This window comes from Meleagris gallopavo, chromosome 12, assembly GCF_905368555.1.
Source record: "Meleagris gallopavo chromosome 12, MGAL_WU_HG_1.1, whole genome shotgun sequence".
Taxonomy (NCBI): Eukaryota; Metazoa; Chordata; class Aves; order Galliformes; family Phasianidae; genus Meleagris; species Meleagris gallopavo.
The window spans coordinates 18,001,080-18,014,653 of NC_139415.1; the positions used below are offsets into that span (position 1 = coordinate 18,001,080).

The 13,574-nt window shown below is 42.5% G+C and overlaps 1 protein-coding gene across 1 annotated transcript in view; it reads left to right on the forward strand.

Annotated features, from left to right (window-relative positions):
• ZWILCH (zwilch kinetochore protein) overlaps positions 1–13,574 on the forward strand; it is a 115,209-nt gene that overhangs the window by 51,118 nt on the left and 50,517 nt on the right. Inside the window, exons 21-22 of the transcript XR_014885950.1 lie at positions 8,389–8,537; positions 9,658–9,787. The gene's annotated coding sequence lies outside the window, so the exon portion shown is untranslated. The remainder of the gene's footprint in view (positions 1–8,388; positions 8,538–9,657; positions 9,788–13,574) is intronic.

Sequence of the window (13,574 nt, forward strand, 5' to 3'; positions counted from 1 at the left end):
AGCTCTGCTTGTAAGCCTGGCTGGTAACATCTGGAATGTGGGCAAAGAACTTGATGATCAGCTCATTAGGCACAGGAACATGCTCACCAGCATCAGTCCTCAATAAGTGACCAGTACAACTGTCGTGCAATCATATCTTGCTTTCTAAGAAAACTGCATCATCTTTTTAGTGCTACTTTTGCAGCTCAAGTGAATTCTGTTTGGAAGGGAAGGGTGCTTGAGGGACCAGGAAGTACAGTTCAGCGAAAGAGCTGAGAAAGTCCAGGCCCTGCTATCACAGGTCACTACGTCCTCTTGTCTGCTCTGTGAATTTATAAACATCCATTTTAAAACACAGTAACATTTTTGTGAGGTTTGCGTTTCTCCCTTCCTGCTGGAGTGCTGTGCCAGAATCTTTCTGCACCCTTTTCTAATTTCTAAGAGAAATTTATTAATACTTAGCTTATATCCACTGCTTGTTGTGCAAATGTTTCTCTTCAGATTAAATGTCTGTTCTTTCTGCTCTTTGCCCTTCTGATTTATTTGCAGAGAGCCTCGTGCAGCCCCTCTCACCCTCACTCTGCAGCATCTTACGGTACATCGTCGAAGTACCTGTGGGAACAGCATGGAGACCTCTGAGCTCCTGGTTGCAAGAGATATGGAGCTGTGTCTGAGCAGCTGCCCACACTGCTGTGCTTTGTAGCTTGGGTTCAGCCCTGTGCACGCAGAGAGCTGCAGGTGAATTCCCACCCACCTCAGACACAGCCAGCAGGAGTGAATGGGAGATGAAAATGTTGAGGCTGTATCCTAACTCTCCTCCCACCACACGGCCTGTCTGATGTGGCCATCTTATCTCAGTGCTCTGAAGCAAATGGTCCCCTACCCCCTGCTCACTTCCCTGACTGCAGGCTGCTGGGTGACGTGGAGCGATCGCATGCTGTCGTATTGAGATTGTTCATGGAGCTCACAGCCTTTAACGAACCAGCAACTGCTCGGTGTGATGTCAAACATGGAAGTTATTAAAATGAAAGAACATATCTTCCCATTCTAAAATTTACTAACTGTATGGGATAGCTCACACATATCAGTGTAGTGTTTGCCAGTAAGGTTGTTTCAGAAGTTGGTAGATAGTACAGCAGTCACCCTATCCTGTTTCACGTGGAAGGCTCTTCCTTGTGTTCTTTACAAGCGCTTGACACTGAGAACAGTGTGCTCACAGCAACGATTACATGTTAATATAGGTTAATAGAAGTTCATGTGGCTGAGTCTTGGAATTCTTAGCTCTCCTCTCAGTGCTGCCTGACAGCTTTATTACCGCGCAGATGGGGGGAGCCCGCTCAATATGCTAAGCACTATCAAAAGATTTTTCTTTATGGTCTTAAGAGGGCTTATCTGTAATTCCTGGCTGCACAATCTTTGAAAACTATAATGTTACAGACAGTGATTTTTTTCACACATGGTTTATTTTTAAATAAAAGCATTCTGAGGCAGAGTGGGGTCACGTTAACTGTTTTTTTCCCCTGAGCTCTTTTGGTGCAGACTTACAGTTGCTCTGTTTTGTCAATCTACGGTGATTTCATTGCATCATTCAGCTGGAAAAATCAAAATATTTCATTGTGAAATTTCCAAACCAAAGCTGCAGGTCACAATGGCAATTTTTGCACTTTTGCATCATTTTGAAAACCAAATGAAATGCTTTAGAGCACTCCAATACAAATACAGTACAACAAAGGCCATTTTTTTCTTCAAGTTCTATTTTGCCATTATTTGAAGATGATTATTTTCTCTGGAGCTGTAGATATAACAACTCACATGTGTGCAAGCTTTTTAACAGATGAGGTGTATCTTTCCTAGCTGCTGTAGAGGGGAAATTCATTCCTGTTTTGCTCCCGCAGCTCTATCCACATTGCAATACAAATATTTTGTATATGTTACCAATTATCTGCAGCACCGTTCTGCTCTTGAGCTGCATCATGAATCTCAGCACCACTTTTTTATACTTTTACAGCTCGACTCAGATTTCATCCCTAGAAGAAGAACAAAGAGCACATGTTCTGTGTGACCACAAAAACATCCGAGTAGAACAGGAAGGCCATTAACTGAATACGGAGACTGTATGAAGAAGCTACAGCTATAAATGTGTTTCTGGGTGACCAAGTTTCTAACAAACCCTGTAGATTTTTGGAGATTGCAGTGGGCAGCTTGGTTCTGTGTTGTCTGGAGAAGGTGGCTGCAAAATTCTCTGTTCTCACCTCCAGAAAAGTTGGGGATTCTTTCGGGCCCCCAAGCTGAGCACTTGGAAATGGAGCATTTGAAATCAAGCAGTCTCTGTAATATTGTAGGGTTTGGTTTTACAAGATGACTGCCCTGATCTAAGCAAGAGCTGCTTCTCAAGGGCATGGGAGAAACAGGAGGAATGTAGGGCTGGAAAACGGGCGGAACCTTTTTATACTAATCCGCTTTCAAGAAACATTTCAGATTATTATACTGTCAATGGTGAAAAAGGCATTTCTGCTTCACGCACAGTGTCTGAGGAGTCCAGCTCATGGGCTGAGGAGGAGGAATGATGCGAGCCAGGAACACACAGGAACTTGTTCTGAACGTCTGCTTCATGGAGTTAAGAGGCACAGTGAGGCAGGGAGCTCCGCACCACGGGAGGGGGCACTGGGAGGAAGGCGAGGAGAACAGGCTGTTCTGCTGGCTCTTTGTTTCTGTAGACCAAAGGAGTGCAACGTGACCCAAAGCGTATGGACTGGGCAGTTTCTACATCTTTTGCAAATTACAGAGCTGAAAGTATCGAATCCTTTGTGTATTCCTCTCCTTCTAGGTCTGTTGAACTGAGGAGCTCTTTACAGAGAGGCGCTGAGTGCGTCATGTCCTTCCAAGTGCGGGGTCTGCTTGGGTCTCAGCTCTGTTCCAAGTTCATTATGGCTTTGGAATACATTGAAATCTTTTAAAAATAGGCCTCTGGACTTCTTGTTTTCCTTCTCTCCCAACAGCACAGGCATCAGTTCTTGGTGAGATTCGTGCTGTAGCCAAGTAAATAGTGTCTTTCTACAGCATGAGCAAGCCATAGGGCTCCCAGAAGTGGTAGAAGTGTTTGCAGAACTCAAAACCTCGAGTTATTTTCTTTATATTTATACTCCCATGTTAACAAATGCCTTGTTTGATTACTTTTAAATGTTGTGTTTCTGGAATGAAAATAGAATGCTGGCTTTTGACTCTGAGTTCTAATTCAGTTTGCCTTATTATTTGAGCTTGCAAGAAAGCTGATTTTTTATTTTATTTTTTTTTTACAAAGGATGGTTTGTTATCAAACCATTGTAAAGCTGAATGTTTAAATACTGACATTTTAACTTCCAGTACTCCTCAGTAACTGGGAGAACCTTTCTGTCTTTTTCTGTGACTTCTTATCAGAGCATAGTTGATAGAGAAGTTTTGAATCACAGTCTGGCCAACTGTTAGAATGTTGTACAATGATACAGTTTCTACTCCTGGTGGAAATATCTTGCATTTGGGGATTTCTCTGGTAGGCAATATTGCTTCTTAGGCAGTCTGGCTTTTCCAACGATGAAAGGCAAAAGAATGCTATAAGACAATTTACTTACCACGAAGTTATGCAGAAGTAGGATTTAGGATTTGGGTCTCTTTTGCTTAGTACCTGCTGTGTCTCACTAATACAGTCAACGTGGGGAGGCGGAATAGATATTGAGCATTTGTGGGAAGTGAAAAGTGCCTTGGATTTGGGTGTTTCTGTGACTTCTTGGGAAAATTCATATCTGTCATTTCCTGTAAATACAGTTGGTTCTGCCCACACTTTCCATCCAAGGAGCTGTAATGTGTTTGGTTAACCTGAATGGATCCCAGTCTGGCACCCGTTTTCACCTGAATTGCTCAGAGCTCTTCTGGAGCTATCTGGAACGTGTGACAAGGGCAGCTCTGGCAACCCTGAGATTTACTTTCTCTGAACTGTCCTAATGGAGGTTTTTTCAATGAAACGAAGTCTAGGTGTTAGTGTGTCCTATTGCACAATCAGTTAGGAGAAAAACAAATGCTTTTGTGAGTATTCTTATAGCTGTTTGAAGAGCTCAAAACAAAAATAGAATGGCAAGTACATGTCAGAGGGGATAATACTTCATTTTTCCTGTGTGCCAAAGAGAATTGTCCAAAGTTTTTAATTGGTAACTAAAATGTTTATCACAAATTTACTGATAATTAATATCTAAGTGTGTCAGTGCACATTGCAGAGCTGCTGCTTCTTAGATCTGAAGCGCGTTCTGTTTTCTGTCCAGTTGGTTTCCTGTAAAGTGCTGAATTATTCTAGCTTTTGTGGGTCATTGTTAACCGTGGCAGGAAGGGTCATTGTTAAAAATGTTTTTAGAACTTTGATAACCAGTTTATCAACTGATTCACATGTTTAATCAGTTAATAGGTTTTCCTTTTCAGTGCATGGGAATTTCTTTGTTTATCTTAACTGAGTAACTGTTTCTACAGTGGAAAGAACTGTAGTTGACTGATAATCTTTTCAAATATGTGGAGTTTGCTCTTGTGATGCAAATTGCATGGCCAGACCCTGCACTCTGGAACCATCCACCAGAATACAGGGCAAGTTTTGCATGTGAGTGAAACGTCAAAACATCTTGGGAATACTGAGCCTGGAGCTGCAGGGGTTTGCTAGGTTATGACAAGGCTTCTAAAGGCACTTTGGTATTTAAAAAAAGGTAGAGAGCAGCTTTTGAGAATTTTGCTGGATTGTTAAGTGCCAAATGTCTGTGGTTCCTTCAATACCTGATCAAAAATTGCTCACCAGGATAATTTCTCACCAAAAATGCTGCTCTGTCTCAAGATGCATGTTTAGCATGAAACATCCCCAAGATCTGAGATCCCCAGCTCTGTGACCTATCCCAGAACTGCACCACCCTTCTGTAAAGGACTTCCCTAATACCTGATCTGAACTTGCTGAGATGCATTTTGTGATATTGCTGTCATTCTGGCAGCCATCTCAAACAAGCAGTCGGGCAGTGTGGTCACTAAACTTCCCATTCAAGCTGGGGAATTTGCCGTAGGCTGTTAGACAGCCTATTGCTAGATCCCCATCTCTTCCTCAGGGCAGAGCTGCCCAGGGCCCCACTCCTCCCAATGAAAGCCATTGTGCCCCTTGCCTTATTTGCTGAGAGTGCACTGTTGGCTCCTATTCAGCTTGCAGACAGTTTTGTGGGTTTTCTTTTGCTCTTCCCATTGTATTAAGGCCCGTCAGCTCCTGTGTTTATAAACAAACTTTAGGCCAAGTAGAGCTATAAACTTTATTTTGCTTTTTGGAAATAAATTTGGTGATGGTATTTGCTTTCTATGTAACGAGCAACTTGGCATGAAATAACATACAATAATAAAGTTGCAAAATTTATGTTTACATAACATTTATCTCCCTTGAAATTGCAGATACTTAGAGAGCCCCTCTAGTCTCACTTGGGCTCATAACAGAACAGTGCTCACTCAATCACAGCAGCTTCTGGGAATTGGCATCGTATTTGAACATGTGAGAAGGAGTTAGCAGCTTGTTTTATGTGATCTGGTTTCTTTCTAGATATGTTCATTCCAGTTGCTGTATAAAGGAAATGTGTTTAGATGAATACGAGTCCAAAGCAAAAACCCCAGCTGTACTGCAAAGCCGGACATGGGAGTTTTGTTGGTATGCACTGGATTGAGGAAGACGCAAACGGACCAGCAGAAAGTCAGTGCTGTTTGACAGGCCTGGCTTCACATACTGTGGCTCAGATCTAAACCATAAAGATGTTTCCGAGTTCCTTTTCTGAGTGGCACGAGGGTTAAAGGATGTATTCTGTTTTGTTGAGAGACCACTGGGCACTGCTGATGGAGAGAGTTGGCTGGAAAGTACAGCTGAGTGTGGTTATGTACCATGAAAATGTGTGTCTGGAGGCTGGAGTTTTGGGATTGTGTTGAAGCAGTGCAGCGCTGCGGTACCGTCAGAAAAGATCCAGTGCTTTTTTAGATTATGTGATGGAGAATGGATGGGGAGGAGGCGAGGATTTATTCTTTCTTGTGGCCAGCAAAAAGCAGGAGGTGATAGGAGGGAAGTAATGGGGTCCCGTGGGTGTGGGTGAGAAGAAAGCAGAAGGTTGGGCTAAGCCATCCGTAAAACTGCATTGAGTCAGCCTCTGATTAACGTCGCGTTGATTCAACGTTTTGTTTGATAAAGCAAAACTTCCTGAGAGTGGAGCAGATACAAGCCTTTAAGGCACTGCTCCCTGGCTGCTCCTGAAACCTGGATTGAGCGTGTTCCTTCATTTCTCCCTCCTGAGATAACACACAGCCACAAAACCTGCAAAGTGTTTCCTTCACCTTCAGAAGATGCCCCTGTCCCCTCCCAGCCTGGTGTCCTGCGATACCAGAGGTGGAAAACAGCTCTCAAAGCTGCCTGTGATGAAAAGCAATGGGTATTGGAGTATTCTCCTGTTCAACAAATTATTCATTAAAACCCAAAGATCCTTATTTTAGAAATGCTGTTGTGCAATACAATGAGGATGAATGTAGTGTGGTGTTTGAAGGCTTTTTGTTGTCGCTGTTGTCAGCTTTCTGTTCCATCTTACTAAAACATTCCTCTTTGTTGGGAGTCAGAAGCAAATAAGATCTTGCTGAAGCTTTTTGAAATCTAAAACCAATTCATTACGTACAATGCAAGTGTGGAGCACAGGCAATTATTAGGATTTCAACAGCAAATATTGCAGCCCATGAAACATTAGAATGATTTCCTTCTTGTTTAAAACATTGCAACGCGTTTCTCCCCAGCTGAATGTGCTCTTGAGCTTTTGTGTCAAAGTGAATCACGATCTAATGCTCACCAGATTACATCGAAATGCTGCAGTGTTTCCCTTCTAATTCTGGCTCTTCCTCCTATGATAATATTATTTGTCTAGTCAGTTGTGTGCAAGTGTGAAGGAGGAGATGTGATTCCTACATGCATGCAGATGCACGTGGAGCACTGCCTGAGGCCGTTGCGCTCGGGTTGTGCGCAGCAGTGCTCGTGTTTTGAAAAAAAACTGAGTTGGTAATTAGGCAAAGAGCATAATAAGATCCATGTCTACAAGGCCAGCGTGGCTCAGAAGGCTTTTATTTGTGTGAATTTCTGTACAAACGTGAAATAGCCTGGTACTTAATTGGTCACTGCCCACACGCTGTGTATGTTGGGGTGAATGGCCGCGGGTCTGAGCCGTTCCCCTGGGGAGGCACGGAGCCACAGGGCAGTGAGAGCACATTGTGTTGGAGCACACAGACCCAATGAGCAGCACGGGAGCCTCTCTGCAGCCAGCCATCACTAACACTCCCGATAAAACCTGACATCTTTTCCATCCCCTCGTCCCCTCCGTGGAACTCTAATTAATTTAAATGGTTTTACCGAGGGACTGTGGCACTGCTGAAAAGGCAGAGGGCTTTGCTTGGGTAATCAGCTTAAATACCCGTCCGCTTCCTGCCCTCGCTGCTCCGAACTTCCCATTTGGGAGACATAAATACTGCCTTTATTTTTAAATCTTTTTTTCTTTCTCTCCAATTTCCTCCAGTTTTCCTAACGCGCCTCATACAAGATTCCATTTCAAAGGGCAGGATGGTGAAGTCTGTAAACTGGATGCAGACAGGAACTTTTTGGTTCAGTGTTGATTGCATTTATTGGAAGAAGGGATAATGAGGGGTTTGGTGTGGAAAAGGTACATCTCTGGCAGTCAGGAGCTGGTGATAATTAGGAAGAAATCCACAGTTTCATTTATTTTTATGCTTCTTAAACACTGCTGCTGAAATGAGCATTTTGCAACTCCTGCTGTACCAGCATGGCAGTTATTTCTGAGGTTAAAAAAGGAACAGTTTGCTGAATACATTTTTATAAGTACGTTCATCTGAAGGCACGCCAGGGTCTCTGTCAGCTGTAAGATCAGCTTTGAAATGCCGCTACTACAAGGCCATGTATGGACAGACACAATTACAGAAGCCTCTGTGAATGAAACAGGAATATATAGCACAGCTTCTGCCACAACTGAATTCTTTTCTGTCATTACTCAAGAGAATTGCCATCAAGTGGAAGAGCGCTGCACAAGGTCAGGGTTTTAGGAGGTGAAAAGCTTGAGTGTGTTTTTTGAGGAGTGAGAATAATCTGTGGAAACATTCCTCTCCTTCAAATTATGCACACACATTTTTTTCATATATTCATGGACAATTTTTTGTCTATCATATCCCCTTCTCTACATTCTGGCAAAATTCTGTTTTCTAGAAAGAGAGCTTGGGATCGAAGATGTGTCTTGCTTTTAACAGCAGGTTTTTATTTAATTTATTTATTATGATTTTTTAAAATTTTTTTATGGCCAGTATTTGTCTGACTTAACCTTCTCACTTTTTCTTAAGGAGTAGCAGTTGGCCAAGAAGACAAATTGCCTTCTGGCTACAGACACTTGCCATAGCTGTTGTGGTGTGCCTTGGAACGTGATGCCCTCCACAGGTGGCAGCCTGCAGCAAAAAATTGGTTGGACCTGCAGAGATACAGCCCAGTGACAGTGAGTTTATCACCCTCTTTCCAGCCGACAATTTCTCAGTATTTCCCTCCTAGCCATTTTAGGAATCTGTCTGAAACTGTTGTGTGTTCTTATACCAGGGCTGTAAGTGACACTATGCAGGATACAGAAAATTGCTCTTGGACACTGTGAAGGTCTCTATAGGCAGGTATCTCTCACGTGATAGGAGAAGTTCAGCTTCACTTTAGAGCCAAAGTCAGGAACTATATGGGATTTGCATGCCTACATGTGGAGTTTGTGTGTGTTTGACAATCTGTGCTCAGCATCCAACAGAATCTCTTAACCAGTGTTCAGAAGCTACTCAGATGTTAAGGAGAAGTTGCTCTGTAGGAAGACCAAACTTTTTAGCTCACCATTATAAAAGGCCAATCTTCATTTCAAAAGGAAGGGGCTATTAATCACATTAGTCGATTGAAAACAGGATTGAGCTCCAAATGCAAGGTTTTTTGAGGTGTTTTGAAATGACAGTGTCTGGACTCAGCTCAGCTCCTACGAAGGCATCAAAATAAGCTGGCAGACATCTCCAAGAATACTGTATGCAGCGCTTCCAAAACTAAGCTCAGATCATTAAATGGCAATCAAATGTTCTTAAACATCAATTTGTGATGGTAATTGTTAAAACGTCATTTTCTCTGAGGAAAAGATATTATGTTCTTTACCTCATGGCAGCAGTAAAAACCAGTACTCCTTTCCATCCATCCCACTTGGGAATGGATAATACCTTTCCTTAGCTGGGTCTAGCAGGAAAGACATACTCTGTTTATGGGTGTTTGGTAGTTAACAATTACTTCTTCATATTTTATTCATGCCAGTTTACACGTTTGAAAAAGAAATGCTAGCAAATGTCATCCTACTGTGCTGCTGTTTCTCCAGTGCTGTTTTTCTAGTGTTGTTTAATGATGAATCATGAATGTTAACTTCATATATATGTAATGCTTTCTATATATACACACATATTTATATAAAATTCTGGGTGGTGGCAGGGGGAGAGTTATTCTGTCTGCCTCATCTTTTGTTTTGATCTAGTTGCTATAGAAATACTAAGATCAATTTTGACAGGATAAAATACTACAAATTACATTGTTGGATTACCTCATTACAGAGGGCTGGCACTTTGGATTGCAACATTACCGAAACGAAAAGCGTGAACACTACAAGAATTTCTGCTCTATGGAAAAATGTTATTTTTGGATTCTTCAGGAAGGCGTGCATATAAAACCACCGGCTCCCTGGTGAGTGAGTAGTCCTTGAAACCAGCAGAACTTTCGTCTTAATTTTTGGTTGTGGTAGGTGATGTCATAGTTGGACGTACATTGACATTAAGCTGCAACTGGCATCTTTGTGACACAAGCCTTCATGTTTTTCTGTTAAACACTTATGGGAACTGATTTCTTACAGCAGGATGGGTGGAATTCATCTTGTTGTCCCTTTTTCGTGTGTCGTCTACTACCTGCGTGTCCTTGCATCAGTATTACATTGTTTCAGTAATTTGCCCTGCCTGATTGACCGTGCCTTACAGTCTCAAAAGTGGCAAATGTTAGAAAGGACCTTTGTTCATTAGCACTGAAGGGGATGCTTTTAGAGCAAGCAGATTTGGGATGTAATCTTGCTTCCAGTGGGAGGTGTCAGTATCTTTCTGTGCTGTGTGGAGATTCCCGTGAAATCTCAAGTTTCTGTGGTTTTCCTTTTCATGCTGATGGAACGTGCACATGTTTGTGAGCGGATAAGGGACTTGTTTGAAGATGTTTTTCAGTTTGAATCAGGAAAATGTCTTGTCCTCTAACTGCTGGTAGGACTGCATTGCTGTGTTAGTAAAAACACCTTCATCGCTTGGTTTTATTTAGCAAAACATTTATCCATCAATATTATTTGTATACAGGGAGGCAATCTGTGTGATTTGGCAAATAGCTTAACATTCTGTTTTTCTTCTAGTCAAGAATATTACTCTTGCTATATCTAATCTAGAGTTGTAAATTGCAGTAGAGGTACAAATCCAAAACAAACATTTTGAAGAATTTGAATGGAGTAGAGCCCCAATTTCCATTTCAGCACTCTCTCTGTTGTCCGATTTGTTAAACTCAAGTGGTCCCATGTGCGAGTAGCATGACTGCCAGAAGTGCTCTGCAGCCATCTGCTTTTTTGGTAAGTCTTTGATTATTTCTTTGTCTATATTTCTGTCCGAAATTAGAACTGGCAACTCAACTGGTTGGTTAATATTGGGTTTTTTATAATTTAACATTTCCAACTTATGGCTAGGAAATAGCAGCAAGGTAATAAAAAGCACAAGAAATAAACTTTCCTACTGAAGTCCTGGTGGAGCTTTTGTACTATATTGTTTCAGCAACTGAACAGAGAAAGTTTTACTTTTTGTGGGTAATATGTGCAGATGTAGCTGGCTGCACTGCTTTGATGAACTGTCCAAAAATGTGGAGAAGAACTCCCAGGCTCTGATAGAAGCACATGCAATAGAGGTGAACTTGGAAGTCAACGCTGTGTTTAGATCAGAACCAAACCACACCGTGGATGAAGAAAGCTGAAAGCTTTCTTTTAGAAGCTAGAGGTCTCATATGATAGCTAGAAACTTGTTGCCCATGTAGGTCTGCTATGGAGGCTGTGTGCTTGCTGGCCGTATAGTTTCAAAGGCTGGGAGATGCTCTGACTGATATTCTGCAACTGGGTGGTGTGTGCTGCCTGGTTGTCTCTTGGAAGCTTCAGGAGAGGTCCTGGATTTCTTCACTGAGGACTTCAGGTCCTGTATCTCCTGTATCTGGAGAGAGGACTGGAAGTCAGGGCTAGGGCAGACACTGTGATCACTGGCTCTGTCCTTCCACATGGAATCCAGAGAGGATATCAACAGACATGCCCTGTAATGCTGACTTTGTGTGAGAGCACATGATATAGAATCATTTATTATTGAATGCTTTGTTTGCTTGTTTTTTTTTCTTTTTTTTTGTCTTTCTTTTTAAATGACATGCATTAGAACTTCAGTCCAATCAGCAGCGTGTTGTGAAAGTGCAACAGCTCTGCAGGGTAATAATGGAAACTTATGTGCCACGTGCAGAGACTTGGTATTTCCAGGAGCCACTCTGGCCTGCACTGCTGGTAGGAATGAGAAGGAAGATGGCTTTCCTTAGTGTGGGATCACATTGTAAAATGTGCCATGTTCTGAGCATGCTGTTGGTCCCCTACCACAGCCTCAATCCATTGCCCATCTTCGTCATTTCTCTTACTGTGGCATGGGGAAAATATTTCTTTCCAATCACAAAGGGCTCTGAAAAATGAATTCCTTTTGCTCTCTGAGAATTCCCCCGATTCTGTGGGAGATGGGGGATTTCATGGCAGTGTTATACAGAAAACCAGAAGTTCCCAGGGCTGTGGTGGCATGGGCGATGCCGCCAAGGTGGGCTGCTGTGCCTCTCTTGATTTGCAGGCTGCTAAGGGCTAGCAGTGCTCAGAGCTGTCAGATGGAGAAAAGGCAGGCACTGTTTCCAAATATACAAATGCTCAGAACATAAAAAATATTTTTGTTTTAAATTTTAATAAAGCAGAGGGAGGGAGAGGAAAGGGAAATAAAATAGCAAGTAGGGATGTGGTGGGAGCCAGCCAGGCTGGGGCTTGCTAATATCTGAACTGGGCTGTTGAAAAATGTTTTAAGTCTGCCGGAAGGTCCCGAAAGCACAGCTCTGCCCAGATTGAGTCAGTGGTGACAGGATTGGGCCCTCTGTTACTTTTTTATTTGGTGTTATAAATTACTTTCCCACATTTCCAAAGACATTAACGAATCTTTTCAAGGCATGCTGTGAAAATCATTGCATGTGTTGCTTAAACTACTTATCCATATGTAGGTTTGTACACTATAGGAGCTTTTCGTTTTTGTTTTGCTCTTCCAGAACATTGGCAAACTACAAATCTTTCCTCCTCTCCCCACTTTGATTTTTTCCAGGTAAAATGATGGCAGATGTACTCAGCTCAGTTTCATATAACATATTGCTTACTGGAAGAACAAATTTAGCTCCCTGCCCTTTTACTGTAAACTTGGTTTTGTTTTTTATGTATTTGTAATTTCCTTTTGACCACTTATAAACAGGTTAGAAATACCATTTCGAGTTGTCTGACTCTATTAATAATCAGAGTTCTTTATGTGGGTTCTTTAGGATCTGTGAAGTAGGAACAAACTGTATGGTAAACAAACATCTCCGAACTCTTCCTGCTGCAAAAATATTCGCTGCATTGTTTTGCTGTTCCTTGGAGTATTCTGCCTTTACTTAGAGTGTTATAGTCAGGGATTTAGCTGCTAATTGTATTTTCCAGGAAGAGCGTTTCATTTTATTCCTTAAGGGTACAAAAAGGAATAATTTTTGCAACAACATTCGTATTCCATTAAAAAAAATTAAAACTGTCATTGGAAAACTGTGAGAATTGAGTTTCTGATGACAGAGCCAGAAGGCTGCTGGCTGCTTTCCCTGCTTGCCTCAATGCTATGGCTGAGCCAAGGCAGTGATTCACTCTCACTGGACTGGGTGACCTCCAGAGGTCCCTTTACACCTCAGTTATTCTGTGGCACCCACCATGAAACTGGAGGGTTCCCTTTCCTGCCTGCCTCTGGTTGCACAGCCCTCCACTTCCCTTGTGCTGTTCTGGTGAGCAGGTCCAAGGCACTGAGCCTGCACAAAGCCAAGGTGGGAGGGGGAAATGGAGAGTGGGTTTCCTTGCAGTGAGGAGCTGGAGTGTGCTGAGCAACGGGCTGGTGGGTGCTGGAACCAGCAGAACAGAGGGGGCAGGCTGTGCGATGGGGAGTGGTGGTGGAGAGGGCTGCGGGGCAGAGCTTTGGGCTGCTAAGCACCATACCTCCAAATGGGTTATAGCTGGGACAGTTCACAACTCCTGGTGTTCCAGTGCAAGGATATATGTGGACAGTCTTCTTGCAGGTTGTGTTCTCCATCTTGATTTCATTTATGATTTTATCCTGATGTGAATGTACCCATATGCGATCTCGCTATCGTGACAACAGAATGCGTG